General features: G+C 44.6%; 1 protein-coding gene across 8 annotated transcripts in view; it reads left to right on the forward strand.

Annotated features, from left to right (window-relative positions):
* Window positions 1-3019: 3019 nt before the first annotated feature.
* The window catches only part of TMEM45A (transmembrane protein 45A), a 107661-nt gene continuing 85316 nt past the window's right edge, over window positions 3020-25364 (forward strand). For 4 of the 8 annotated variants that reach the window (XM_070071988.1, XM_051819148.2, XM_051819151.2 and 1 more), the window contains exon 1: window positions 3155-3496. The gene's annotated coding sequence lies outside the window, so the exon portion shown is untranslated. Of the gene's footprint in view, window positions 3497-25364 lie in introns of all 8 variants that reach the window. The other 4 variants (XM_070071990.1, XM_070071991.1, XM_070071992.1 and 1 more) reach the window with 3 other exon arrangements.

Below are 25364 nucleotides of genomic sequence, written 5' to 3' on the forward strand. Positions count from 1 at the left end.
GACAGTGAGAGAGAGAGACAGAGAGAAAGGTCTTCCTTTTTCCGTTGGTTCACCCTCCAATGGCCGCCGCTGCAGCCGGCGCACCGCGCTGATCCTGGCAGGAGCCAGGAGCCAGGTGCTTTTCCTGGTCTCCCATGGGGTGCAGGGCCCAAGCACCTGGGCCATCCTCCACTGCACTCCCTGGCCATAGCAGAGAGCTGGCCTGGAAGAGGGGCGACCGGGACAGAATCCGGCGCCCCAACCGGGACTAGAACCCGGTGTGCCGGCGCCGCAAGGTGGAGGATTAGCCTATTGAGCCACGGCGCCGGCCTTGTTTGTATGTTTTTAAAGATTTAAAAGGTAGTTGACAGAGAGAGAGACAGAGACAGAGAGAGACAGAGAGACAGAGAGAAAAGTGACAGAGAGAGAGAAAGCAATCTTTTTTCCACTGGCTCATTCTCCAAATGGCCAGGGCTGGACCAGGATGAAGCCAGGAGCCTGGAACTCCATCTGGGCCATGTTCGGCTGTTTTCCCAGACAGTTAACAGGGAGCTGGATCAGAAGTGGAGCAGCCAGCACTGTAATTGGTACTTCGATGTGGGATGCTGGCATCCCAAGCGATGACTTAACCCATGGTGGTTTAACCCATTGTACCACAAAGTCATCCCCTTGGGTTCCTGACTTCTTTAGCTTCAAGCAGAGAACAATGAAACAAGAAAATCTCAGGGAACTTGCAATGTTATTACTTGGATTCTAAGATTTCTAGCTGTTTTCTCAGCCTTTCAGATTCTTCTTATGTTGGTTTATATAAGTCCAAGACCTTTAGTTATGTTTAGCAGAAGAAATAGGGCAAATTATGTCAAATCCATCTTCCTGCAAGCAGAGGAATTTTTTAAAATAGGTTTTGTGGAGCCTGTTTCTATAGTCAGTATTATTGGATGTCTGTGGATGGTAATGAGTGTGGAAGGTTGATTAATACCTGGACTATCAGCCCATTGTTGAACAACTTCTGTGATAAAATGGGCATCACGGTCAGATTGCAAATCACACGACCTGGATTAATTTCAAGAACCACACTCTGCCGGCGCCACGGCTCACTAGGCTAATCCTCCGCCTTGCGGCGCCAGCACACCAGGTTCTAGTCCTGGTCGGGGCGCCGGATTCTGTCCCGGTTGCCCCTCTTCCAGGTCAGCTCTCTGCTGTGGCCAGGGAGTGCAGTGGAGGATGGCCCAGGTCCTTGGCTCTTGCACCCGCATGGGAGACCAGGAGAAGCACCTGGCTCCTGCCTTTGGATCAGCGCGGTGTGCCAGTTGCAGCGCGCCGGCCATGGCGGCCATTGGAGGGTGAACCAACGGCAAAGGAAGACCTTTCTCTCTGTCTCTCTCTCTCACTGTCCACTCTGCCTGTCAAAAAAAAAAAAAAACAAAACAAAACAAAAAAACAAAAAAAAACACACTAAGGACATTCCTTTGCTGGTTTCTTTGCTGGCCACGGTGTTTGACTGTCATGAATCCAATTCCACAACCTCACTTTCCTTGCTGAGCAGGCCCCTGAATTTTGGTGAGAGAGAGGGTTAAGGAGTTGTGATACTATGACAGTCAGAGTCATAGGATCTAAGGCGTCCGGCTACCTGATTGTAGCAGACAGATCTGAAGGTGACCCCCATGATTTAGACCTCCTTGGCTCCCTGAACTGCAGGTTCCTCTAGTAGTCTTAGAGCAGATCTTAGGCGCAAAGAGCAATTTCTTAGCTGATACCCAGAAAGACACTGGGGACTCAGTTCCATAGGTGCAAAGAAATGAATACCACCACCAACCGCACGGGGACTGGAAGAAGATTCTTCCTCACTAGAGCCTGCAGGTGAGAACACAGCCCAGCTGATACCTCCTTGTGGCCTTATGAGATAGACCCTGGGCAGAGGACCCAGAAGTCATGCCTGGACCTCTGCAGAAACTGCACTTATGTGTGTTGTTTCAAATCCCTAAGTTTTGATAGTGTACCGTAGAGTAATAGGTAATTAATCTCCAGCCATCAGGCATCACCTCTTTAGGAAAAGCCTTAGACATCAGAGGGTAGAGGCACTCACGACAAATTCCGACCCCCACACTGGTGCCAATGCAGAGGAAGTTATGTGGTCATGATGGAGAGCTGTAAACATGTGTTAAGAGACGTCTGTGGAAGGGTGGGATAACATCTAGGTTTTGGTATCATCTGAAAATGGAGATAATTACATCTCTACTTCACAAAGTGGCTGTAAGCATGCCAGTAAAGCTGTTTAGCAAAGGGCCTGACACGTTTCATGGTCTGTAACCCAGGAAGTGTGGCTCTTGCCATCTTAGTATTGCAATGATGTCGTTTCTGGCAACATCCACAAATTATAGTTGCAATTAATTTTGCAGATCTCTTCTCTCCGCCCTCCCTTCCAACCAACTAACCGACCATCCACCACCCACCCACCCAGTTCTCCATGGATCAAAGCATCCTTGGTGCATTCCTTCCTCAGTCCTCACAGAACAGAGCAACATTTCACAGTTTCCTACAGCTATCACCATTTAACAACAGCAACAAAAAAGGAACCAACGCAGGCCGCCAAACACTCTCATACCCATAGGCTTCTCCGCAGAATCAACCGCATTTCTGGCTAATGAGGACTTCAAAGGAGGTTCATTAACAAAATAATATTCTGTCCAAAGAGTAGGCTCCTGTGTCCTATTATCCGCGCCCTGGAGAAAGTGGGGACAGGGGAGTCTCGAGGCCTGGCCTGAACGCCCAGTGAGGGCGTGGACAGTCCGGAACCCCGGCTTCATCCACTCGGAAACGCTGGGGGCTTTAGGCGAGCTCCTGGGGTGCACGCATTTCAGTCCCCAAAGGGATGGAAATCCTGTTTAATCAAGCCAGCCTAAGAGGCCAGGCCAGGGGCAAGCTCTAGGTGTCGAGCCACCCTCGCTCGGCCCAGGGGCCCACGGTGGGCCCGCCGCCGCCGCCCAGTGCCACATCAGCGCCGGCGCTGCACTTCCAGGTTCCTTTCGAGGATGGGGCGAGCTGGCCCGGCGGGCGGGGGCAGGCCCGCGGCCGGCGGGAGTGGCGGGCCGTCGGGCCAATCGACAGCAAGAGAGAAACGGCGGCCACCAATGAGCTGGGGCGTCTGCCAGCCGCGGCAGCCCAGGCTCATGCCCCGCGGGGGGACCAGATGAAGCACATCTGGACAGCTGTGCTGAGAAACTGTGCGGCCCTTTCGCGGACCCGACGTCAGCGAGGCACGTCCCCCACGTCCTTTCCTTGTGGCCACTTCTTATTTACTCATTGTCCCAGAGAGGCAACCAGGGACCCAAGCTCCAAACTTTTCCACACCCCCTAATGCGAGACGGGGCCAGATCCCATCCAACACCCAGTTTAATTTTCATGGGGCACTGGGATCAAAAGGACAGAAGCAGCAGCAACAAAAGCCCAGCCGCTGCCTGGTTTTAAACTGGCAGAAGTGGGAAAAATAAAGTGTTGAGTAAACAGACCAAGTTGGGTAAGTTTTGGATACGTGCTGAACGTCTTCTTTCTCCAGCTGTGATTTCTCTCCTGTGTCTCTGCGGTCTCGCCAGCCTTCTCTTCATTAAGGGGAGAAAAATCGCTCGCTGGCACTCTTTACCTTCCTTCTCTTCCGTTTTGCGAACATTTTAATTTAATTTCGTCTTTTGGTTTGCTAGGTTGGTTTTTTTTTTTTTGTTTTTTTTTTTTTTGGTATTAAAGTTGCCTGGAGACTGAAATTTGCCTAGTATTCTGTTAAGCTGTTCCTAACTCCGAAGTTGACTACTGGTGCATTTATTTTTCTATTTTCTTCCTGGGAGAACATTTGTACTGAGGAAATTCTTATCCACCCCACACCCCTGACTGTTTTGATGGAGGACTGAGAAAATTATGTGTCTCATTCTGAGTTAACACAGCTTTTCTTCTGTTAATAAGATCTTTAAGATTATTAGAAATCTGAATTATTTAGATAACTGTTGCAGTTTCCACTTTAATTTGAATGTAATTGTAAAATCCAGATATCTCTTTCCTATATTCTTTCTATAGTGGCATATGCAAATTCTTTATGATAACAATATACATCAGACATGTGAAAGATCACTTGTGTATACATAACCAATCTATCAAAATAGTGTTCAGTGTGACTGTTATATGTGTGTGCTTGCAGATTGTTCTGGCTTATATTTCAGGATTTAGAAATGGAATGGTGGAAAATGTTGAGCTAGTGAATGGGCCAAGCCCCGTTCCCCTGATACATCTCTAATTCCCTCTGTTGAAGCAATGTTCCGGACTTGAGACTTTTGTCACACGGTTTTTACTGTCATGGGAGATCTGGCCATGATTGATTTTTAACTTTTAGCTCAGAAGCAGTAGGTGGGAACCAGGAGAAATAATTGTTAAGAGTGTTTTTGATTCAGAAAGGTATTGCATACAAGGAGGTAGGACAGCCGAAGTGATTCTCAGGGATACGAGGTTACACAGGACAGTGTTGCAGAGACGCAATATAAAGAGTGCCGGACTGACTCCATTGGCAACTCGCGGTGCAAGCTTGGGCAGGTTACTCTGTCATTTGTGCCTCAGTTGCCTTGTATGTAAGGTGCTGTGCTTCCTCCACTGAGGAGTGTTGTCAGTTTCCTTCTCAGTAATGTGCTAATAATAACAGCACCTACCTCAAGAGGCTGACTTGAGGACTTGTGTTAACCTGCTAGTTCTGGCTCAGATAAATCTGCTGCTATTGCCTTCCTTCCCAGCTCCCTCTGCCTCCGCTGTAACCGCTACTCTGACAGTTAGTAGTTGCTGAGTGCTGACCAGTTGTTGGCCAGGCAGTGTGTGAGGCCGGAAGGAAAGCCTTGAATGGGGAATGAGGTAGAAGTGATCTAGTGCCTTAGAAAGATCTAGTAGGTGCCAGGAGTGCAGAGGATGAATCAAGGTCCTCTTATCTAGGATGACTTCATGGAATGGTTGGCATTTCTGGGAAAGAATTTTGCTGTAGAGCTTTGGTTGGGGGTGGGGAAAGGGAGCCTAGAGCTGCAGCGTTCTAGGAGGAAGGGGAAGCAGGGGCAAAGGCACTGTGGTTGGGAAGTGCGAGCTATCCTGGGGACCCTGGGACACTGACCTATGGTAGGTTAGTGGGAGCAAACTGAGAGAGGTGTGAAAGGAGAACATGGATTGTCAGATTGGAAAAGGGAAGCTTGAAAGGTTAATTGGTGGGAGATGGTGAGCTGAACTGGCTGGCAGTAGTTATGTTGTGGTGGTCTTTCTGGAATGGTCCATCTCTGGTGTCTTCTCTCCACTTCTTGTTCCACTGCTTCTGTGATCTTCGCTCAAGGTCTGCAGGTTGGGCAGGAGGCACTGAACAACAAGCCTGGGCCCCATGCTTTGGGCTCAGTCTGTGTTGACTGTCTTGGAGCTTCTCTTAAGGAGTTCGGTGCTCCAAGCTATTATTCACACTATTTCTTGTTAGTAGGCCACACCCTAAAGTCTTTGACATCGACGTGATATTTTTTGGAAAGTTTTTTTTTTTATTCATTTGAGAGGTAGAGTTATAGACAGGGCGAGGGAGAGACAGAGAGAAAGGTCTTCCATCCACTGGTTTACTCCCCAAGTGGCCACAACACCTGGAGCTGAGCTGATCCGAAGCTAGGAGCTTGGAGCTTCTTCTGGGTCTCCCATGCAGGTGCAGGGGCCCAAGCACTTGAGCTATCTTCCACTGCTTTCCCAGGCCAATCAGAAGAGGAGCAGCCAGGACTCGAACCATCACTCATTTGGGATGCCGGCACTGCAGGGCAGAGGCTTAGCCTACTACGCCCCACAGACGTGATTGCTACAACCCTCCCCTGTCCCCATATAGACACAGTGTATGCACAGTAGTCCTTTTTCATCATGCTGATAGAATTGTCTATTCATGTGTTATTACTTATAACTTTATAATTTACAGTTACTGAGTGGAGGGTCAGTTTGGAGTTCTCTGACTTGAGGGCACGGGGCTATGGCCTTGGGCTGTGTCCTTGCTCTGCTGCTGCCCACCTGTAAGACCTCAGGCAAGATAGTGAGCCTTTATGGGTCTCTGTGCCATCATCTGTGAAATGATCTTTGAGATAGTTTCTCCCTTGGATGATCATTCACCCCCCACTGCACCACGGAACAATCTGTTGCTGGCAGATGGCTGTTTGATAAATCTATGGCTAATATTTACTGACCACTTAATACATGGCAGACCTACTTCTGAGTGTTTTGCCTGTCTTTTTTTTTTTAACTTTTTTGAGAGTACATTCTTTTTTTAATGATTTATTTTATTTATTTGAAAGAGTTACAGAGAGAGGTAGAGGAAGAGAGAAAGAGAGAGAGAGAGAGAGAGAGAGAGAAGTCTTTCATCTGATAGTTCACTCCCCATCTGGCCACAACAGCCAGAGCTGAGCTGATCCAAAACCAGGAGCCAGGAGCTTCTTCCAGGTCTCGCACATGAGTACAGGGGCCCAAGAACTTGGGTCATCCTCTGCTGCTTTCCCAGGCATATTAGCAGAGAGCTGGGTCGGAAGTGGAGCAGCTGGGACTTGAACTGGTACCCATATGGGATGCTGGCACTGCAGGCTTGGGCTTTAACCCACTGGGCCACAGTGCCAGCCCTCTGCATGTCATAACTGATGCCATCCTCACAGCACCCTGTAAAGGTTATTTGTATCCTGTTTTTATAGATGAGGATTCAGACACTGTACTTAAGATTGCACGGTGCACAAATGACAGGTGCAGACCCAGACCGACCAACTCCAGAGCCCAAACCATGAGTCTGCATTGCCTTCGTGTGTGAGCAGCTATGGCTGCTGATGTTGCTTGTGGTGCTGACAGTCAAGCCGTCCATGGGAAGAGGATTCCTGGAGGCAGGGGCACATTTGGAGGGACTGAATTGATAAAAATTGCAGGCAGAGTCCAGAATATCAACCTAAGCCTTGTCAGTGACTTCACTCAATATGAGACAGGAAACAATTTCCTTGTTTATGAGATGGGTTTCAATCTAGGTATGCACTTTGCCTTTTCGTGAAATTTTTTTGAGGTCAAAAAGCTTTATTGCGCACATTAAGGGGGTGGGGGAACTTGAAGATGCTTTGAGACTGAAATCCAACGTCTTCGGCCAGGTCTTCTACTGTCGCAGTCCCCTTTTTCATCAGTCAGGATTGAACACGATCCCCTCATGGTGCCTGGACTTACACTAGACAGTATGTGTTAGTTGAATGACTGTCCCTTTTGAAAAAGGAAGTTGTGGGCCTAGTTTTTTTTTTTTTTTTTTCAATTAAAAAAAATAAATGATGTAGTGTCCCAAGACTTAGAATAAGTGGAGCAAATGCCAGGTAAACATTCTACTCATAATTCCTTCCTTCCTTCCTTCCTTCCTTCCTTCCTTCCTTCCTTCCTTCCTTCCTTCCTTCCTTCCTTTTTTTTTTTATTTGACAGATAGAGTTAGACAGTGAGAAAGACAGAGAGAAAGGTCTTTCTTCTGTTGGTTCACCCCTCAAATGGCCACCACACCGGAGCTATGCCGATCCGAAGCCAGGAGTCAGGTGCTTCTCCTGGTCTTCCATGCGGGTGCAGGGCCCAAGCACTTGGGCCATCCTCCACTGCCTTCCCAGGCTACAGCAGAGAGCTGGACTGGAAGAGGAACAACCAGGACTAGAACCCGGTGCCCATATGGGATGCCAGCACTGCAGGCGGAGGATTAACCAAGTGAGCCACGGTGCTGACCCCCTTCCTTCCTTTTTTAAAGATTTTATTTATTTCTTTGAGAGAGCTTCTGGGTCTCCCTTGTGGGTGCAGGGGCCCAAGAACTTGGCCTATCTTTTACTGCTTTCCCAGGCCATAGGTGGAGAGCTGGATCAGAAGTGAACCAGGTAGGATACAAACTATGTACACATATGGGATGCTGGCTCCACAGGCAGAGGCTTAACCTACTAGGCCACAGTGCTGGCCCCTCTACTCCTATTTCTTAAGCAGTCTGGTTTTTCATCTTGTTTCTGGAGATGCCAAGGGTTTGGTATAAGAACTTCTCACCGTGAAGGCCAACATAGGGCTGTATTTCAAAACATTACAGTTATTAATCATATTCAGTTTGGATTTGACATCTTTTAGGAAACTCATGCTTTAAATTTATAGTGTATTGAATCAACTTGAAAATATAATTTGGGGGCAGGCATTGTGGTGCAGTTTCAAATTAAGCCATTGCTTGGGATGTCTGCATACTATATTGGAGCACCTAGGATTGAGTCCCACCTCTGCTTCCAATTTTGCTTCCTGCAAACGTGCCTGAGAGGTGACAGGTGATGGCCCAAGTTCCTGCCAGCCTTGTGGGCCACCCAGATGGAGTTCTGACTTCTGCTTGGCCCATCCCTGGGTGTTGTGGACATTTGAGAAGTGAAACAGTGAATGGAAACTCTATCTCTGTCTCTCTTGGCATCATTTTGCCTCTCAAATAAAATAAAATAAATAAATATTTAAAATTTAGGGGTCGGCACTGTGGTATTTGAAAGGTAAGCCTTCCTCTGCAGTGCTGAAATCCCATATGGGAACTGATTCAAGTCACAGCTGCTCCACTTCCAATCCAGCTCCCTGCTAATGCACCTAGTAAAGCAATAGAAGATGGTCCAAGACCTTGGACCCCTGCACCCTTGTGGGAACCCTGGAAGAAGCTCCTGGCTATTGGCTTTGGCCTGGTCCAGCCCAAGCTGATGTGGCCATTTGGGAAGTGAACGAGCGGATGGAAGATCTCTCTCTCTGCCTTCAAAATGAATAAATAAATCTTAAAAAACTTTTAAAAATTTAAGAATATTTTAATTAGCTGTTGTTCTCATCACCTTAATGTAATCACTGTTTTTTTCAGTACAAGTGAATAACCATGCAGACTGTGGAGTCAAGTGTGAGGTTTTGAATTTCAGATCTGACTCTTAGCAATGTGACCTTGAGCAAGTCACTTTCTCTAGTATTTTCTGTGTTACTGGTAAAATGAGAATACTGAAGGCATTGCATGTGGAAATCCGTGCAAAGCATGTAGCATTGTGTATGCCTCTTAGTAAAGCCTATAGGTAGGTAAGCCATTTTTTTTATTGTGGTAAAATATTTACATATGACATGAAATTTACCATTTTAACCATGTTTGAGTATATAATTTAGTGGTATTAAGTACATTATTGCTATTGTGAAAGCATCACCTCCCTCCATTCCCCAAACTTTTTCATCATAAACTGGAATTCCACATCCATTGAACAATAACTTCCCATAGCCTCCAGTGTGTGGCAACCAGTGTCCTACTTTCTGTCTCTGTGAATTTGACTACTCCATGTACCTCACAGGAGTGCAATAATAAAATGTATGTCCTTTTATCTGGCTTATTTTATTTAGCGTGATTTCTTCAAGGTCCGTCCATATTACAGTATGTCTCAGATTTTCATCTTCTTTAAAGGCTGAATCATATTCCACTGTATATATCTGCCACTTTTAAAAGAAAGTATTTTATTTATTTATTTGAGAGATAGAGTTACAGATAGAGAGAGGGAGAGACAGAGAGAGGGGTCTTCCATCCTCTTGTTCACTCCCCAAGTGGCTGCAACTGATCCAAAGCCAGGAACCAGGAGCTTCTTCTGGGTCTCCCACACGGGTTCAGGGCCATCTTCCACTGCTTTCCCAGGCCATACGTAGAGAGCTGGACCAGAAGAAGATCAGCTCAGACAGGAACTGGCACCCATATGGGATGCCAGCACCACAGGTGGAAGTTTAACCTGCAATGCCATAGTGCCAGCCCCTACCACCTTCTGTTTACGCACTCATCTAAAATGTGTCAACTTAGCTTGGCCACAGTACCCAGATATTTGATCAAACATCATTATAAATATTTCTGTGAAGGTGTCTATTAGATGAAATTGACATTTACATCAATGAACTTCGAGTATGACCTTCATTATGTGAATAGGCCTCATCCAATAAATAAGACCTCAGAAAAAGACTGTTTTCCACTGAAGAGAGAATTCTGCCTCCACATTGCCCTTGGACTTGAGATTGCAACTTCTATTTTTCTACCCTGAGCCTCCATCCTGCTAGCCTATGCTACAAATTTTGGAGTTACTTGTTTCCATAATTTTGTAAGCCAGTTTCTTTTTTTTTTTTTTTAAACTTTTATTTAATGAATATAAATTTCCAAAGTACGACTTATGGATTACAATGGCTTCCCCCCCATACCGTCCTTCCCACCCACAACCCTCCCCTTTCCCACTCCCTCTCCCCTTCCATTCACATCAAGATTCATTTTCGATTATCTTAATATACAGAAGATCAGCTTAGTATACATCAAGTATGGATTTCAACAGTTTGCTCCCACACAGAAACATAAAGTGAAAAATAATAGATGATTTTTTTTAAATGATGATGAAATCAGAGCAGACCTATTGTCATGTTTAATCCCAGTGAGAGTCAAGTTGGGAATTGATAATTTCTTTTCTTTTTTTTTTTTTTTTTTTACAGAGGATCAGTTTAGTATGCATTAAGTAAGGATTTCAACAGTTTGCACCCCCATAGAAACACAAAGTGAAATATATTGTTTGAGTACTCGTTATAGCATTAAATCTCAATGTACAGCACATTAAGGATAGAGATCCTACATGAGGAGTAAGTGCACAGTGACTCCTGTTGTTGACTTTACCAATTGACACTCCTGTCTATGGCATCAGTAATCTCCCTATGCAGCAGTCATGAGTTTCCAAGGCTATGGAAGCCCTCTGAGTTCTCCGACTCTTATCTTGTTTAGACAAGGTCATAGTCAAAGTGGAGGTTCTCTCCTCCCTTCAGAGAAAGGTACCTCCTTCTTTGATGACCTGTTCTTTCCACTGGGATCTCACTCGCAGAGATCTTTTGCCAGAGTGTCTTGGCTTTCCATGCCTGAAATACTCTCATGAGCTTTTCAGCCAGCTCCGAATGCCTTTAGGGCTGATTCTGAGGCCAGAGTGCTATTTAGGACATCTGCCATTCTATGAGTCTGCTGAGTATCTCACTTCCCATGTTGGATCACTCTCCCCTTTATTTACTCCATCAGTTAGCGTTAGCAGGTACTAGACTTGTCTATGTGCTCCCTTTGACTCCCAGTCCCTCCACCATGACCAACTGTGAACTGAAACTGATCACCTGGAACAGTGAGATGGCATTGGTACATGCCACCTCGATGGGATTGAATTGGAATCCCCTGGTATGCTTCCAACTCCACCACTTGGGGCAAGTCAGCCTGAGCATGTCCCAAATTATACATCCCTTCCCTCTCCCATTCCCACTCCCATGTTCAACAGGGATCACATTTCAGTTAATTTTCAACACTTAAGAATAACTGTGTGATAATTACAGAATTAAACCAGTCATATTAAGTAGAACAGATAAAAAAAACTACTAAGAGGGATAATGTATTAAGTTGTTCATTAACAGTCAGGGCTATGCTGATCAAGCCACCGTTTCCCATAGTGTCCACCTCACTCCAACAGGTTTCCCTCTTGGTGTTCAGTCAGTCGTCACCGATCAGGGAGAACATATGGTATTTGTCCCTTTGGGACTGGCTTATTTCACTCAGCATGATGTGTTCCAGATTCCTCCATTTTGTTGCAAATGACTGGATTTCGTTGTTTCTTACTGCGGTATAGTATTCTAAAGAGTACATATCCCATAATTTCTTTATCCAGTCTACCGTTGATGGGCATTTAGGTTGGTTCCAGGTCTCAGCTATTGTGAATTGAGCTGCAATAAACATTAGGCTGCAGACCTCTTTTTTGTTTGCCAATTTAAATTCCTTTGGGTAAATTCCAAGGAGTGGGATTGTAAGCCAGTTTCTAAAACCAATCTCCCTCCCCCCCTTCTCTGTCTCTCCCTCCCTCCTCTTTCTTCTCTGTCCATGCATATAAGCAGTTTTCAAAATGTTCATGAAAATGCATATTATGGAAAAAAATTTATGCATGGGGTTTTAAATATTTTTTTGTGCCAAAATAAACTTATCTTTTAATTCAATTATTCCATGAAAATTTTGAGGTACTGTGTGTGTGTGTGTGTGTGTGTGTGTGTTAATGGTCTGTTTCTCTGGAGAACTCTGACCTCTGACTAATAATGCATCATCTCTTGGTTATTGTGTGTATTTCTGCTGTGAGCAGAAGTATGCAAATATCTATTTGAGTCCCTGCTTTTAATTCTTTTGGGTATATTCTCAGAAGTGAAATTATTGGATCATTTTTCAGTTATGTTTTTCATGTTTTGAGGAATCACTAAAAACATGAAAGCCAGCATCTGCACCATTTTATCCTGTGTTCCCATCAGCAATACACAAAAGTCCCAATTTGTCCACATCCTTGCCGATACTTGTTATTTTATATTTTTGTGTTTTAAAATAATAATCATCCCAATGGGTGTGAAGTGGTATCTCTTTGTGGCTATTTATTTGCTTTCCCCTAATGATTAGTGATGTTGAGCATCTTTTCATGTATTCATTGATAATTTGTATGTCTTCTTTAAAGAAATGCCTATATATTCAAATATTTTGCCCATTTTAAAGTCAGAATTTGTTGTTGCACTGTAAGATTTCTTTACATATTTCTTATCAGGTATATGATTTGCAAATATTGCCTCCCATTTTTGGATTACCATTTCACTCTGTTGATAGTATCTTTTGATGTATAAAGGTTGTTCACTTGATGCAATCCAACTTACCTAGTTTTTCTTTTGTTGCTTGTGCTTTTGGTGCTGAATCCAATGTATTGTTGCTAAATCCAATGTCTTGAACCTTTTTCCGTGGTCTTCCTTTAGGAATTTTATAGTTCTGGGGCAGATGTTTAGCATAGCAGTTAAGACACTCATTGGGACACCCATATCCGTAATGAGAAGGCCCCACTTTGGATCCTGGCTCCGCTCTCAATTTTAGCTTCCTCCTAATATGCACTCTGGGCAGCAGCAGGTGAAGGCTGAAGTAGTTGGGTCCCTGCCACCCACATGGGAGACCCAGAATGAGTTTCTAGCTCCTGACTTTAGCCGGAACTAGCTCTGACTTAGTGGGTATTTGGGAAGTGAACCAGTAGATGGGAGATAGCGCTCTCTCTCCCTCCCTCTCTCTCTCTTTTTCTCTCTCTCCTCTGATTTTCAAATAAATAAAATAAATAAATAGTAAAAAAGAATTTTATAGCTTTAGCCTTTCATCCATTGAGTCAGTTTTTGTAAATGCTATAAGTAAGAATCTAACATTATCAACATCATTCTTTGTATGTGAATATTTAAGCAATTAACAATTTTTATCAACCATTTCATGTTTGGCTCTAAATAGACATCATAGCATAGATATAGCTGTAGCATAAAAACCTTGATTCATTCATGGTGTATGTTTTCTAATTATGTCTAAAGTACTAATTTTTTTCTCATAAAGCTGCTGAAAATGTCTACTCTTTGTAGCTTTTTGTGTATCTAAGGAAGAAAGAAAGATTATTTTGGTGATGAAAGGGCATTGGTTAGGAGCTGATCTGTATTTTTTTTTTTTTTTGTCATCTTTACCTTTGGGTGGTATTGAGGATTTAAGAAGTAATATAAAATATTGGAAGAAGTAGTCCAAATTATCCTTGAGGTTTGATTGTTGACAGATAAACCCAACTAGAAAGTCCCTGTAATTTAACTGCAGTAGGAGTGCTAATTAACACCTGAGAAGGTCCTTTCCAGTTAGGCTGTAATTGGTCAGAGGGAGATCCTTCTCTCCAAGCTTATAACAAAACTAGATTTCCTGGGGAGGTTGTTTAGTCATGATTTTTGGAATCTGGCACTAGGAGAATCTTATTGCCATATGCTGTCAGAGCGTTCTGTACCATATCTAAATTGATAATACACTTTATTTGATCTTGGGTTTCTAAACTGAAAACGATGTTGGAGGTAAGGGAGGACCTCCAATATAACGTCTCAAAAGGCTTAGCTGTAGGGTAGCCTTGGTTGCCACCTTCATCCTAAGGGGGGCAATGGGAAATAGCTTGAATAAGGATTCTGAGGTCTCTTGGCATAGCTTAGCCAGAGTCCTTTTAAGATAATGATTGACCTTTCTATCTTGTCTGTGGATTGGGGTTCCCAAGAGGCATGCAGGTGGGAGGAGATTCCCAGAGAGTGACCATCTGCTTTGTGACAAAGGAGGACCCGGGTTCATTCTGGAGGGATCTTGGAAACCCAAGAAAACAGGAAATTATTTCTTTTAGTAGGACATTGGATACTTCTTATTCCTTTTCTATTTGGGTTGGAAAGACTTCTGTCCATTTCAGTGACAGTATCTGTAAAAAAACTAATAAATATTTGTGACCATTTCGGGGGGCATGGTGGTAAAGTCTGTCTGCCAGTCCCCACTGTGGAAGGTTTATCTCCTTTGTATGAGAGTGAGTAGGGGAGGTGGCTTGATGTGAAGACAAGATTGGGTCTTTTCCTTTCTAACAGTATGTGGCGTTTTCTTCTAAAGACATGGAGACTATTTGAATTAGGACTTCTCTTCCAGGATGGGTAGAGTCATGCATTTCTTTGATAATTTTTCACTCAGAGCCCATTTCCTCTAGTGATATGGCTGTTCTCCTTTTTGGTGTCATCTGCAATAAATAACAGCCACCTCTTGAGGTTCCAAAGTTATCTGATGGTTCTTGGCCACGTTTAACGGATGATTTGTTTTGCAGTCAGTAGTCCTCTTTTTTCCAAATTGTCTGGAGGGATCACACATGAGAAAAGTGTATAGCATCAGGGAAGTGTATTTGGAGTCTGTTTTAAATTTAATTTTAATTTGCAGTCTGTTCACTGCAATGGCCAAGTCTGGACCGGGCTGAAGTCAGGAGCCAGGAGCTTCTTTCAGGTCTCCCACATGATTGCAGGGGCTCAAGAACTTGGGCATCTTCTGTTGCTTTCCCAGGCATATTAGCAGGGAGCTGGATGGGAAGTGGAGTAGCTGGAACTTGAACTGGTACCCATATGGGATGCTGGTGCTTCAGACAGCAGCTTAACCCACTGCACTGTAGCACCAGCCCCCTTTCCCCACTTTTGAGCCTCTAATCTAATCTGAATTTGACCATTTGATCTGAAATATTGGGTGGTAATGCCTTGGCCTCCACAACTTGAGTGACACCTACTATGGCATATCCTGCCTTTTCAATCTCTTCCTTCATGAAAATACTATGATCAATGAACCATTCAACATCTGGGTTGTCCAGAGATTCATCTTGTAGATCATTTCTACTGGAGTAGAAAAGTGAGTCAGCTTTGCAGATGGTAGAAAAGTATCTAGGTTAAGGACTTGGCATACCTGGAGAATACCTCTGGAAAATCTACAAGGAGAAATCAGATATACAGTAAGAAGTCTTCCTGTTAGCCATTTGTGCCCTTTGATCTCTAGAATGTTTGCAGGGTTGGGGAAAATTTTTGGTTTTTGACAAGGGACATTTTGAGTACTTACAATATTGTTTGCAGGGTATACAAATTATGAACTTAAAATTGGCCTGCTATGGGTTTGTTGAATTTCTAGTCCCCTCTGCAGTTACCTTGACAGGGACAGACCAAATGATTTTTATGGGTTTTATATGGTTCTTGGGAATATGGGGTCCCATTGCCAGTTTCTGGAGTTTCCTCCAAGAAAATTTTAGGGATGGGGGCCGGCACTGTGGTTCACTTGGTTAATTCTCCGCCTGCAGCGCCGGCATCCCATATGGGTGCCGGGTTCTAGTCCCGGTTGCTCCTCTTCCAGTCCAGCTCTCTGCTGTGGCCCAGGAGGGCAGTGGAGGATGGCCCAAGTGCTTGGGCCCTGCACCCGCATGGGAGACCAGGAGGAACCACCTGGCTCCTGGCTTCGGATCAGTGTAGCTCCGGCAGTAGCGGCCATTTTGGGGAGTGAACCAACAGAAGGAAGACCTTTCTCTCTGTCTCTCTTTCTCACTGTGTAACTCTATCTCTCAAATAAATAAATAAATAAAAAGAAAATATTTAGTGATGGCTGTTGAATTGTATACCAAATAAGACATGTTCATCAGGAGAGCTAGGGTCTATGTTAGTAGACTTTTTATTTTAAGATTTATTCTATTTATTTTAAAGGCAGATAAAGAGGGAGAAGCAGAGAGAGAGAGAGAGAGAGGGATCTTTCATCCACTGCTTTGTTCCCCAAATGGCTGCAATGGCCCAGGCTGGGCCAGACCAAAGCCTGGAGTCCAGTGCTTCTTCCAGGTTTCCCATGTGGGTGCAAAGGCCCAAGCACTTTGCTGCTTTTCCAGCTGCATTATCAGGGAGCTGAATCAGAAGTGGAGTAGCTGGGATTCAAACCGGTGCCCATATGGGATGCCAGTGTGGCAGATGGCAGCTTTACTCACTTACACTACAACGCTGGCCCCAGTAGACATTTAAAGTCCTCATCCTTGGAATAAGGCTAAATTATCTTCTTATGTTATCTCCCTGGTTTTATCATCACTTATAAATTTTACAATCCATTTTCTCATCCCAGCCAATAGACAGGTCACTGTCTGACCTCAGCACTTTGAATCATCATGGCCATGCTGGTAACTCTATTAGCATCCATCTGTGAGACTGCACGGCTACCGTGTCATAGTAATTAGGTTGCTGAGCCTCCCAAAGATTTAGTATGGGCCTGGGTCTTGGCTCAGATCCATTATTTTTTTTTTCATGATTGTAAGAAGTAGACAGGATAATGTGTAGATCACCCCATATAAGGTTGAAGGTCAGAGTTAGTCCCTGAAATTCCCAAGTAAATTTATTAGGGTCTTCCGGAAACCTCCCTAACTTTTGCTTACATTGATGTCAGTCATGGAGAAAAAAGGAGATCCCACTATAAGCGATTCTAGGCAGACTACTCTATGGTAGAGGGGGGCAGATTATGTTGTAGGGTGGAGGTGAGGGGCTAGTAGGAGGGGGAGAGAGAATCAGGACTCATGGGAGTAGAGGAGGACTTATCACTCCCTGTGATGGTTCCAGTGATGGGTCAAGGTGATCTTGATGTGGATGAGCCCTGAATGGTGGAGGACAGCTCAATAGTGGGATCCACCATATCTATCTGCTGCCCTTTTGTTTGCCATTTTATTTTTAAATATATTTATTTTATTTACTTGGAAAGCAGAGTTACAGAGCAAGAGGAAGAGACATAAAGATGAAGAGAGAGATCTTCCATCTGCTGGTTCAGTCCCCAGATGGCAGCAATGCCAGAGCTGGGTGGATCTGAAGCCAGGAGCCAGGAGCTTCTTCTGGGTCTCCCACGTGGGTGCAGGGGCCCAAGTACTTGGGCCATCCTCTGTTGCTTCCCCAGGCACATTATCTGCTGCTCTTTTGAATCTGGTGTCTCTAGGGGTGTGTGGGTGTAATAGAGTCCACAGCTTCCCCTAAGGGTGGGATTTTGGAAGAGTGTCATGAAGGGCCAAGCATAAGGAATGTCTTACTATTTTTGTTGTCTCTTAGAGAAGAGGTCAAGTTAGAGGATATTGTTAAAGTTGAGGGTCCTGCTTGGTGGCCAAACAGTGCTGCAAAATAAAATAAGCTTTTTCTTATTTAGAACATCTCATCTAAATGTTTCCTATTTTAACGAGGCAACCAAGGGGTAAGTCCATGGGCCATAGTGGGGGGTTACCCATGATCGAAAGAGCCTCTTTTATGACCTAGGGAGAGAAAAAATGGAAGATAAGCAAAGGAGTGGGTCATACAAGGAGTGGGTCATAGCTCAGAGCCCTATCAGTGGACCACGTTGGATCTGGTGAACGAGGATCTTAGTCGTGTCCTTTAGAGCTCCAGTATCCCCAGGGAGCCCCCTTGTGGACCTGTTCAGACCTGGCATCCCAGATCTCAAATACAGTCTGAGGCATCTGAGCATTCTTGGGCTCCTTCATTTTGCCCAGGTGTCTGTGATCCCTAGGGCTTTCTATGAAGTGTTGGGTGTGTGTGAATGCACTTGGTCACAAAAGATTTTAGGACTCATCTTGAGTGTTTTAGCAAAGTGGTAGCTTGCTTGCCTTTTCAGATCCAGCCTGTAGCAGTTTAATATGACTGTTCAAAGAATCCTGAAATTGAAAGGTAGAGGGTTCTTCTTTTGAGGAAGATGGAGAAACTCTGGAAGGGTGTATGCCTTAGAGCCCATGTCAGTCATATCCTAGGACCACATCCAAACCCCTTGTTCTGGGCATTGCCGTGGATATGGGAGATGCCAACACTGTAACAAATCCTGGAGAAAGCAGAACTCCAAAATAAATGGTGGCTGTTGGGGTCATATAGGTATTGAAGGCAGGAGTGTGAGGGTGACCACATGCCAAAGGATTTTCCACGGAGACAGCAAGTGTTCTTAGGAATCAGAGGATGACAGATTTGCCATGTATCAATGGAGACTTACTTCATGGGAACAAAAAGCTCATTGGTAAGGATGGTAAGATATGTTATGGGGACTCTCATCGCAATGGAGCAAAAAGACTGGAGGTTCAGAAGGTGGAAACAAAAGAGAAATCAGGCAACACAAAATGTCTATGGCCAGATGATGACAGAAACAAGGGGATCCTGTGGTTTCTGCACAGCCTGGGAACAAGTCCCAACAACGCTTATGTATCTTCTTCATGAAGGACCCAGTGGAGTCCAATCTGCATGGTGCCAGCTCTTGGCCCTCTCACCTCCAGCTGTCACAGGAAGGAGCAGACACAGTTAAGAGGAATTAGTTTTTGGTGGGTCAGAATGGAGTGAAAGAGAGAAAGACAGAACAAAACCAAGATCCTCAAGCATAATGGTGGTGAAAGTTGGGAGGAATATTCTCCGTCTGATTTCTTGGTAGGCTTTCACCTACCCCCTGGCTGGCTCACCATGGAAGTCGTGGAATGGCTGGGTCCATATTTTTGTCTCTAATATAAGAAAGAACTCAAAGACAAGAAGGTGAACATTATCAGAGGAATAAGATTTATTCTTAGCTAAGCAAAAGCACACACTCAAGAAGGAATGTGGGCATGCTTGAGTTTCACCCAAGTTTGAGGTTATCCTTTTATGTGATGTCTGGGCTGGGATTTACTTGAATATTCATAGGGGGAATATTTGGGGACAGGGTTTGAGTACTGCCCATTTCCTTCCCTTTTTTGGAAGTCTTGGAAGTGTCACGGTGTCATGTACAAAATGGGAGTAGGAATGTCAGCCATGATGATTTTATTATGATATTACAGCTAGTTATAGGTCATCAAGGGGACATAGTCAGCAACCATATTGGGTATTTTTTGGTTTGAGTTTATTTATTTATTTGAAAGGCAAAGTTATAGAGAGAGGCAAAGAGGGAGAGAAAAAGAGATTTTTCCATCTACTGGTTCACTTCCCTAATGGCTGCAGCCATTGGGGCTGATCCAGGCTGAAGCCAAGAGCCCAGAATTTCATCCAGGTCTCCTATGAGGGTGATGGGGCATACACATTTGGACCATCTTCCGCTGCTTTCCCAGGTGCATTTGCAGTGAGCTGGATCAGAAGTAGAACAGCTGGGACTTGAACTGGTACTCATATGAGATGCAGATGTTACAGGTGGTGGCTTAACCCACTGTATCACAACATCAACCTCCATGTTGGTTGTTTTTGGCCAGCACTGGAAACTGTGGTTTTCCATAATGCAAATAGGGGGAAGGATTTTGATGTAGTAGGTGAGATTTTAGGGAAGGGTCAGTGACCTCAGCTCCTCCTTGCCAGTTACTTCCTTGTCTGTGTCAAGCCTGTTCGTTGAGATGTGTAGATCCTTGTGAGCACATTTCATCATGAAGATCAGACAATTACACTCAAATGAAAAGATGTTTTTTACTTGTGTGTCTCTTAAGTGACTCTAAGTCATTGAAAGAGACAGTGACTTTGGGCTAAACATGTCAAACCAGGTTTATTTCTTCGACTGATGGCTTATCTTTGTGAGCCCTCTGCTCCCAATCTCCTTGGCACTCAGTGTTCTCACCAAGGGTTCTTTTTTTTTTTTTTTTTTTTTTTTTTTTTTTTTTTTGGACAGGCAGAGTGGACAGTGAGAGAGAGAGACAAAGAAAAAGGTCTTCCTTTTGCCGTTGGTTCACCCTCCAATGGCCGCCGCGGCCGGCGCACTGTGGCCGGCGCACTGCGCTGATCCAAAGGCAGGAGCCAGGTGCTTCTCCTGGTCTCCCATGGGGTGCAGGGCCCAAGCACTTGGGCCATCCTCCACTGCACTCCCTGGCCATAGCAGAGAGCTGGCCTGGAAGAGGGGCAACCGGGACAGAATCCAGCACCCTGACTGGGACTAGAACCTGGTGTGCCGGCGCCGCTAGGCGGAGGATTAGCCTTATTGAGCCGCGGCGCCGGCCCCACCAAGGGTTCTAATACTCAGATGTCCTAGTATAATTTTGGAAGCAAATGAGTCCTTTCCTCCACCTACCACTTGTGACCAATCTGTCCCCCTCTGATGCCATTGACTATTCTGACATGGAGACAGATCCAGAGGCAAATGCCTTCTTTTTTCCTCTGTGCTAAACAGATGTTGCTATCCCCTGTGGCCTAGTTTATTTCTCTCTTGAGGGAAATGTTTTAGAAAATGGTCAACAAGAACCAGGTGGCATTTCCAATGCAAGGAAGTGAGTGACATGTCTGTCTCCCCAGTGCCCACCATGCTGTAGGTTCTAAACAATTATATATTATTTTTACTGAATTATCTTCAGTGGATGAAAAAATTGATTTTTTGAAAAATAATATAAAATACCCCAAAAATTTAATGTGCAGAAAGGTAAATTGTGCTGCTTGTCTAATACATAAGGAATATGAAAAGTTCTCTGATTTTAGTCGTCTTTTCATTAAATATCCCTGCTGCTCTTAAAAAGACAGCACACTGCAGAATTCTGCCTACTAGTGCTGTGGTACCTGACCTCAGGTGTGCAATAAAGTTACCTGTGGAGCTACTTAAAACATACCTATGCATGTCCCAGCCCTGGAGATTCCCTTCCAGAAGGTGTGGTGCGAGGCCAAGTCATCTGTGAAAAGCTCTCTGGTCAGATGCTTGGCGTGGGTTGAGAGCCACTTGTCTGGTGGGGTGGGTTTCCCAGTGGAAGGTCACAGCTCTCACAGATATGCTGGTGCCCTTCATTCCCCAGAACTGGCCCCAAGCTGTCACAGTGGGAGGAAAGCTCTACCTAAGGCTCTAATTAAAAAACATATAAATTGAGTGGTAATCCCTTCCCTGGGAGCCGAATTCCCATGAAAACTCCCTTCTTTATCTACCTAAAGTGTGGATTCCCTCTCATCAATTTATGAGAAGGCTCCCATTAACCTTGCTGTTTTCAGAGTCAAAGTTCCCTCAATGCTCTGATTATTTTCCTCCTAGTAACCTAGGTGCTGAGGAGGCATCTGAGTTTCTGCTTAATGATCTCAAAGTAGAGTGATTCTGTTTTCTCACTGGGACCAAGAAGGCAGGGTCAATAAATGCATGCCTTGTACAGACACTGTGTCTATCTCTTGCCCAGAGTGCACTATCAATTACATTTCTAGTACAATGTATTATGTGTAATGTGTATTAAATTTTATAGAAGAAAAATAAGTGAAATACAAGAAAAAGGAGTGAATAGTGAAATAAGCCAGTTCCAAAAGGACAAATAACATATGTTCTCCCAGGTCTGTGGTAACTAGTAGAGTACCTAAAAGGTAATCTGTAGAAGTGAAATCAATACTTCAAGATGGAATGACTGGGGCTGGCACTGTGGTGTAGCGGGTTAAGCTGCCGCCTGCAATGCCAGCATCCCATATGGACACCGGTTCGAGTCCTGGCTACTCCACTTTCAATCCAGCTCTCTGCTGTGGCCTGGGAAAGCAGTGGAAGATCGCCCAAATCCTTGGGCCCCTGCACCCATGTGGGAGACCCGGAGGAGGCTCCTGGCTCCTGGCTTCGGATGGATGCAGTTCCAGCTGTTGCAGCCTATTGGGGAGTGAACCAGCGGATGGAAGACCTCTCTCTCTGTCTCTCTCTGCCTCTCCTTCTCTCTCTATGTAATTCTGACTTTCAAATAAATAAATAAATCTAAAAAAAAATAAAAAAAAAATGCAATGGCCTTGAACAGCCCTTGTCTGGACTTTTGAAGAACAGTTTTTTTTTTTTTAAATGCAATTTGTTGAATTCTTTACTTAGTATAGAGTTAATTGTATGTGTATAAAGTTAATTGAAAATAGATCTTAGTTAAAATAATAAGAATGAGAATAGGTGAGGGAGGAGGAAGAGGGGTGAGAGAGTGGGTGGAAGGGTGGGTACAGTGGCAAGAATCAATATATTCCTGAAATTGTATTTATGAAAAGCATGAGGTTTGTGTTCCTTAAATAAGAAGTTTCTGGGAAAAAATAAAAATAGTATCAGATGGTAAAAAAAGAAGTGAAGTGAAAAATGAAATGTAACTTCAAATAAATATTTCTTCTAAACTAGACATAATAGTTCCTGGGAGATTTCTCTGAATCTGAAAGAGTAGGTTAAAATATTGAAATGTTGGCATTATTTACTGCTTTCATAAAATTCAAAAGGTATCCCTTGCATACAAATACAATCCCTCATATAAAAATAAATTTTATTTAATTTTTTTTTTTTTAAAAAGACAGAGTAACAGAGAGAAGGAGAGAGAGAGAGGGAGAGAGAGAGGTCTTCCATCTGCTGGTTCACTCCCCAGATGGCTGCAATGGCTGGAACTGAGTTGACTCAAACCCAGGAGCCAGGAGCTTCTTCTGTGTCTCCCACGTGGATGCAGGGGCCCAAGGACTTGGGCCGTCCTCCACTGCTTTCCCAGCGCATTAGGAAGGAGCTGGATTGGAAGTGGAGCAGCTGGGACTCCAACCAGTGCCCATATAGGATGCCAGTGCTGCAGGCTGGGGCTTAATCTGCTGAGCCACAGCACTGGCCCCTACAAATACATTTTTACTACCTTCACACTTTATATAAAAAAGAAGAACATTCCAATTTCACTGTAATGTCTTTAGTTATGTATCTTTTTTTAAAGATTTATTTATTTATTTGAAAGGCTGAGTGACAGAGAGAGAGAGAGAGAGAGAGAGAGAGAGATATCTTCCATCTGGTTCATTCCTCAAATGGCCACAAGAGCCAGGGCATGGCCAGTCGGAAGCCGGGAGCCTGGAACTCCATCAAGATCTCCCACATGGGTGGCAAGATCTCAAGCACTTGGGCATCCTCTGCTGCCTTCCTAAGCACATGAGCAAGGAACTGGGTGGGAAGCAGAGCAGCTGGGAGTCACAGCAGAAGCTGAACCTGCTACTCCAGAATGCTAGACCTGGGGATGGATCTTTTGTTTTCTGAGCATCTTAATTTCCCTTTCTATGTCTTTTCAGTTGGAAGACCCAAGTCTTTCTTCAGCTCAGGTTTTTCTTTCTCCAGTTATTTGATTCTTTCTTCTTCCTAAAAGCCAAGAATAACTCAGCTCATGATTTTTGGGAATTGTTAAAAAGAGATAGGAAAAAGCCAAAGAAGATAGATAGGTGGTAGTAAGAAGTACTTTTAGGACAGCTTTGAGGCACATGCATTTTAAAAAATAAAGGATATTTAATGATATTAAAATGTTTGCAAAGAAGAAAACAGTTATAGGAATACTCACACTAAAATCATGTTGCAATTGAGCACTGAGTAGACAGAGTGCTGAGGAGGTGAAAAAAGGTTGTGTTGAAGAATGGGGCAAATTGAAGTCAGAGACCGTTGGGGCATCTTCCGTGTGAGCAGTCACTAAGCAGTCACCTCTGCTCCTTGGCGTTTCTTTTCCTCCTGCTGCTCAGAGCTCCCTGTGTGTGCACGGGCTGCTCAGGGGCAGAGTGACTTGTTTCTTCTTGCTTCTGGGGCTTCTCGGATGGGTTGTGTCCACCGGGGGGAGCAGATGGATGAATCAACAGCCCAGTCACCCTGGGAAAATTGGAGGATTTCCTATCAAGCCTTACTTTGCTTGTTGGGAAATCGGGCCTGTGTCTCCCTACTTCTGGGTGTCATTGTGGGAGGATTCAGGAGGCAATGGCTGTGATGGGGCTTTGTCAACTGTCCCATACTCCACAGGGGTCGGCAATCGGGGGCCGTGACTTTGCAGCGATGCTTTCTTCACAGAGTGGCGTAGGCTGTTGATTAGATGTCAGCCACTGCTCAGAGTTGTTTTTTTTTTTTTTTTTAAGATTTTTAAAAAAGATTTTTATTTATTTGAGAGGTAGAGTTATAGACAGGGCGAGGGAGAGACAGAGAGAAAGGTCTTCCTTCCGTTGGTTCACTCCCCAAATGCCGCCACGGCCGGAGCTGCGCAGATCCGAAGCCAGGAGCCAGGAGATTCTTTCAGGTCTCCCAAGTGGGTGCAGGGGCCCAAGGACTTGGGCCATCTTCTACTGCTTTCCCAGGCCATAGCAGAGAGCCAGATTTGAAGAGGAGCAGCCAGGACTAACCAGCACCCATGTGGGATGCCAGTGCCACAAGCGGAGGATTAACCTTCTGTGCCAAAGCGCCAGCCCTGATTTATTGATTTATTTAAGAGGCAGAGTTATAGACAGAGAGAGGGAGAGAGAGGCAGAGAGGTCTTCTATCTGCTGGTTCACTGCCAATATGGCCGCAACGTTTGGATATGGGCTGATCTGAAGCCAGGAGCCAGGAGCTTCTTTCTGGTCTATGTGGGTACAGGGGCCCAAGTACTTGGGCCATCTTCCACTGCTTTCCCAGTCCATTAGCGAAGATCTAGATTGGAAGAGGAGCAGCCAGGACTTGAACCAGTGACCATATGGGATGCTGGCACTGCAGTGGAGGCTTAACCTACTACACCATAGCACCGGCCCCCAGAGTTCTTACCTTAACTCATCTAAGACCACCCAGAGGTGAAATCAGGATTTCAACACAGGATGGTCTCACATCAGTGTCTGGACTCTTAACATGTATATCACATCCAATAACATACTTAGGACTGAAGCAATGTCGTTATTGCTTTTCAGACAGTTGATACATACTCTGGTGTAGTATGATCCAACAGAGGTGGAGTTCATACTGGGGGTGCCCACGTCCTCATCTTGGCCTTCTCGATTCCTCTTACTGGTCATAATGACCCTGAGAGTGTCAAACCCCAGTTCTCTGTGCCTGAGCCACCCTCATTCAGGCATCTGCCACTCTTGCCTGAATTACTGCTATTTGGTCTCAAATTGTGTTGTACAGAACCAAGTGCTTATTCTTTTTTCCCCAGTCTGTTGCAACCTGATATTTTTGTTTAAAAAAGAGAAAAATCCAACTTGGAAGTAGCCTCAATGTCAAATGACTTCAAAATGTTAAAAACTTTCCAAACATTTCCTCTCAATTTCTGTATGTGCTGTAGAGGGTAACAAACAATTTGAAGGCCAGCTCTGGTCCA

Source organism: Oryctolagus cuniculus, chromosome 4, assembly GCF_964237555.1.
Source record: "Oryctolagus cuniculus chromosome 4, mOryCun1.1, whole genome shotgun sequence".
Taxonomy (NCBI): Eukaryota; Metazoa; Chordata; class Mammalia; order Lagomorpha; family Leporidae; genus Oryctolagus; species Oryctolagus cuniculus.